General features: G+C 41.9%; 1 protein-coding gene across 2 annotated transcripts in view; it reads left to right on the forward strand.

Moving 5' to 3' along the window:
• The first annotated feature begins 5,761 nt into the window (after window positions 1–5,761).
• The window catches only part of LOC311323119 (protein S100-A1-like), a 3,547-nt gene continuing 3,484 nt past the window's right edge, over window positions 5,762–5,824 (forward strand). The window contains exon 1 of one of the 2 annotated variants that reach the window (XM_084455279.1): window positions 5,762–5,800. The gene's annotated coding sequence lies outside the window, so the exon portion shown is untranslated. Of the gene's footprint in view, window positions 5,810–5,824 lie in introns of both variants that reach the window. The other variant, XM_084455280.1, reaches the window with a different exon arrangement.

Raw genomic sequence — 5,824 nt, forward strand, 5'->3', positions numbered from 1 at the left:
TAAAATATTAATTTAAAAAGGGTAGGCTAAAATAAAAAAGCAACTAAAAAGTAGTAGGCTATAGACCCTCGATTTGGATTTGAAACGAAATTGAACGTATAGGCACATAGGTAGCCTACATCTACACCGTTTCAGACGCTAAATGATAATGCACTCTGCCTCGCCCAGTCACCCCGCCCCCCTTCCGCTCCGATTGGCACCAGCTTCTAATTTCTGCCTACAGTATCTCACCGCAGGGGGTTCAGTAGGTCTATCAGTGAGCATTCCCACTGTAAACCGCAAAGCATTGTGAAAAACTATTTTTACATTCTCAAATAAACAAACGTTTGCCCAAATGGTGTATAAAAACAAACACTGCACAATATGTAGGCTGGCTATGTATTTCATGCTTATTTCAGAAACCTTCTTGTGTAGTCATTCAATAGCAAATAAACAAGAAAGTAAGGTTGAAATACGATTTTATTGTTTCATGTAACTAAGCCTACTGTAACGCAGGGAAACCCAACATAAGTAGAGACTCAGCTAACAACATTATTGAAAACATATCACTTCATTTGTTTAAGGATATGGTTTAACCCAAAGGCCAAGCTTCCAATCAACATCATGTACTCCTTAAAGTCGACAGTCCCGTCAGCATCACTATCCAGCACTCCCATCAGCTCGTCCACTGACGGTCCTCCTTCCTGCTCAGATGAACATGGACAGGGGTCAGGAAGTTAGCATTTCAGTATCCTGTTAGCAGAAGTTGCCACTTAATAGGCCTATATATTTTTATTTATTTATAACTATTGAGATTCATTTGTAAAACAAGCATTGAAGTGTATCTGCATGACACAATCTTGGAGCCGGCAGCACTGTAACTGTACACAATTAACATTAGCCTATATGTGACAAATAGGCCTAAAGAAATCTTGAGTCTTCAAACGGCTATAGAGCTCAAGAACCACTAACACCATTCTCGTGAAAAGCAACAAACATGTGGGATTTTGTTAGAGCAATACCACTTATAGGTCTTTCAACAACTCACCGAAACCAAATGACCTAGTTCAGCTTCCGCCAGCTTCTTAAACTCAGCCTTGCTGAGTGTCTCTGCATCGTCACCCCCTGCATATTTATGGAAAGTTGCGACAATCGTGGACAATCCGAGTTCAATTGCAGTGTACTTGTTCTCCATGATCTCTGACTGCGAGGGTGATCCTGAGGAGATAGACCTGTATCGTGAATTATACATGAAGAAACAGTAGCATGTCCCAATCTAATATGCATCATATAAATTGTAAATATATAGCAAATCCGATTGCAAATATAAACTGCAAATCAATATAAATGTGGACACGGAGAATAGGGCTTGGGAAAATGTAGTCCCAGACACGACCATCCGGTTTCTACACAGGTGTATCTATTCGTCTGATTGCATAGGATTCTATGCAGTAGAGCCAATCAGACAAATAGATACACCTGTGTAGAAACAAGACGGTCTTGTCTGGGACTACATTTTCCCAAGCCCTATTGCAATTTCACTGCCAGTAAGAGAATCATTCACCAACAATTATTGTCAGAGGTTTTTATGGATAGGCCTTCTGGATGCTTTCATTCCTTTCTAAAAGACAGTTGCATTGAAAGTACTGCTAAGAGATTAAGCTTTCAAACCCCTGTAACAACTATTGGTCTAATTAGTCTCAAGTGTGAGCAAGCATTTTATTCAAAATGTCCATCTTACCTGTGTGCCACTGATAGATGATAGTGAATTCGTCAAGTGAGCCGGGGTATGAGGGTGCAGGTGCTTATATAGAAAAGCACACACCCACTCTACCCCACCCTAAGAACACACACCCCTCCTTCTCCTCGCCCCCACATTTCTCGCACAGGTAGGCCTACCTCTATAAACCCTTCTGGGGTTTGGCACAAAAGGTGTGGTTAGGTGTGTATGCCTCTTACACACACGTAGCCTACATACTGGACTGAGGACTTATGTCACAGAGGCTTGTAATAATAAAGCTTTGATTGATTGATTGATTGTACCAACAGATGCTGCACCTGTATTTCATCTATAGTGTCTATGCCCTTCATTGCAGGTGCAGCTAAGCATAAAGGGAAAACCTTTTTGTGCCCCTAGACACATGAAACACACTATAAGGGTGGTAGCAACAAACACAGGAGAAAGAATCTGAATCGGAAAAAAATAGAAATGTTATGTTATTCTTTACATTATATTTATCTTTTATATTATGTCATACATTGTTCTGAAATGCTGAAATAACTATAAACGGTGCTTGGAGAGCACAGACATCCTCCCACGAATGTATTTTGTGGCTGTATGTGCGAACACGACCATGTTTGGGCAGTTCTGTGATGCCCTCCTCGGGTCAGATCCAATCCAAATGTAATTTAGGCCTTGGAGCATGGAGAATCTACCAATAGCTGGTAAGTCATATTTTAGGAAAGATACAACCTCTCCCCTAATGAATCATACTACCACATGAACACTGCATGTTACATAACAGAAGTCTGGAAACTGGCTGTTCTCCTGTGAAGTACAGTATTCTAACACTTTCAGCAACTACAATGGATTTTAGATCATGAAGGTCTTGGGTGGATACCAGTTGTACAACCAACCCTGCTTGCTTTGACTGTATATACTGGAGTCAAGTTAAACTTGTTTGGTAGCCTGTATGCCAAGCAAATAGCAGCCAATACAAAGGATGCCATTCTGAAGTTGCCATGCCTTAAAATCCATGTATGAATGTCATACTGTATGTGAATCATACAGTACACTGAACTCCAGAGACAAAAAGAATAAGAAAGGTTTGAGAGAGAAATATCTTGTAGCCCTATACTTAAATAAAGCCAATACAGTATAAAACACAGGTGAACCTGTCGTCCGCCATTTGTATATTTTGCTCAGGCCAACTAGGCTAACATTTTTGTGCCTTTGCTTTGTAACATTAGTACTATGGTATCTTTAAGTGGTTTATGTTTAGCTGTGGTGCTTCATTGGATGCTATCGACTCTATGCATGGGATATTGTGGGCTGTGTTTAGCTGGATATTGTAGGCTATCATAGGCCTACAACAGCAGTGAATGGGGTTGCAACACTGACTGTGCAAATAGCAACAACATCGATCCAACAATAATGTGAAAAATAAGTGTGGCACTGGCATGCACACACACAAACACACATTTTGTGACATACTTCTATACAGCAATGCTACAGAAAAGGCATTCACAGTAAATCTGCCGGCTGGTATAGCCTAACAGCTTTTCTCTTTGGTGCCTAAATTATATCCCAATAAAAGCATGTGAGTTGGTTCCCAAGGCAAAGCCTACAGACAACAATTTAGGACAGAGAGAATACAATCGGGACAGACTTATTTTGACTTTGTGAGTCAACAGGGAGCAGCTTCTCAGGTGGCTGAGAGCGTGAGGTGCATATATTTGGAGACCTGCGTGAGTTGATGTTGTTAGAGCACTTTAAACAGAGCCTGCAAAAGGTCATCCATGACTACGACTGTAGATGCAGCTGATAATTATCATTCATAAAAATTCCTGGCGTGACAAACCTACTAGTCAGGCTAGTTCGCCTCGTTCCCCAGGAGACATCATTTGTCACTATTGCCATAAACCTGGTCACATTAACTCTCGTTGTCCAGCCCTACAGAAGAAGAGAGACCTCCAGAGCAGAAGCTGGTCTCACAATCTCTGTTTGTAACTTCATTAGTTCAATCCCAATCCAAGTCCCAATCCAAGGACACGTGAAAACAGTTGGTAATGGACTTGGACATGTTTGATGGTTTTATTTCTGAGGGGATGGTGGCAGTTGAGGAAGGGGTAGCCCCTGTTAGAGTTCTCAGAGACACAGCATCCGATCAGTTGGTCCTGGTAGGCTACATTGTTGAGCTGCCTGAAATGGCTGAGCCTTGCATGGGGACATTTGTGCCTACTGAAGGATTCGGAGGTGCTTATAGTGCTGTTCCATTGTACACGGTGTTTGCTCCATATTAATGTCTTTCTCTTTTTAGTCAGTAGGCTACACACACACACACACACACACACACACACACACACACACACACACACACACACACACACACACACACACACAAGACCGAAAGAGATGGGGGGGGGGGAGCACTTCCAAGTGGTGAGGTGATTTTGTAGGCTGAAAGGTTAGCATTGGCACCATTTGGTTTCAGCAATGTTTAGCATATCACTAGCAACATCAGCCTCAGAACCAAAGCCTTCAAAATTCACAAAACTCATCTTCCATTAACTTTTAGAACAAAACATACTCTATTCTAGGAGTCTGTTAAACAATCCCATTCAAATCCCATTCATTTTTCTCATAGGGATTTTGGACTCGGAACCAAATGGCGCAATGCTAACCTTTCAGCCTACAAAGTGACATCACCTCACCACTCTTACAGCACTGTAACCTGCATTCTAGAACTAAACCACAAGAGGGCAGTAAAGCAATGGAACTTTTGGTCACTAGGGCAACAACCTTGGTCCGAGTAAAATGCACTGTACTGTAACTGTGGTTTTGATCATGAACATTCCATGAAATGGTCTTCATGACTCAATGGTAAGAGGAGTATCAAGATCAAGGCAATGCCACTGCTATCAAAATCATGACAAACGTGTTACATGAAAAGACTGGATTTAGTCAGTGTATTTCCATGGGCAGATGACTAATGAAAAGCCTTTGGAAATCCATCCTGTACCAAACCCAAATGCAATCAATTTTACTCCATGTGTTGATGTTCACTATGAATGAAGGGGCAAAAAAAGCTGTGAGGGCAAAATTGTGTTGCTTCCTTATAGGCCTACATAATAGTCTTAGAACACAGGTATTTTGATGTAGCCTACTACATCTGAAACATTCCAAACTAGAATTGGTGCTCAGAGAGCACAGACCTCCACCCATGAATGCATTTTGTAACTCTATGCACGCGCACATGCGTGCGAGCAGGATATGTTTGGTATTGCTGCATTCGTTACGAATGGGAGGATTTTTTTGCTCCCCAAAGTCCAACAAATGAATGGAAGTGAATGGGTGGCCATGGTTGGGCAGCTTGTGGACCCACCCCGTGATTCAGATCCACTCCAAAAATGAATGGGTTCTAAGTTAACCCGTGCTACACACCTCCACTGAGTTTCATGAAAATCAGTTAGGTAATTTTAGTGTAAACCTGGTCTAAAAAGTGAATGGCAGTGAATGGCTGGCTGTGTTTGTGCGGTTTGTGGACCCAGCTGTGATTCGGATCTGCTCCAAAAATGAATGGGTTCTAAGTTCGCCCATGCTATACCCTTCCACTGGTAGTTCTGCATAATCCCACTAACTAGTTAGTTAATAGGTAGCCTAATGAGTGTGTATGTGGGGGGGGGGGGGGGGGACACACACCTCTGATAGGGTTATCTTATTGCTCGTTGGTTCTGTGGTTAATCATTGGCTGATCTGATCATATAGGGGCTTGAACCAGGTTGATTTATATGCGTGGTTACAAATTAAATGTAGCCTATACTAACACTAAACTATTTATTCTGTGCAGGTTGGCTCACCAACTCATAAAACAGATGAGTTCAAGCACTTTACTTTGCTTTAAATCTTTATATTGTGTTTGTAAACATCCCCAAGGAGCCTAACCAGTTATCTTACAGAAAGTGGGCTTATCTTGGTCAACATCCACGGTATTCACTCTTGGACATTTAGGGCGGCGCCTGGCTATAAAGTACCAGGCGCATTATTTCTCAACCCCTGCACATTTCAACTTCTCAACCGTTAACTCCCCTCTCCTGAACGGTAAGAATTGTAAGTCCAGTTTGC

Source organism: Borostomias antarcticus (genome assembly GCF_949987555.1).
Source record: "Borostomias antarcticus genome assembly, chromosome: 21".
NCBI lineage: Eukaryota > Metazoa > Chordata > Actinopteri > Stomiiformes > Stomiidae > Borostomias > Borostomias antarcticus.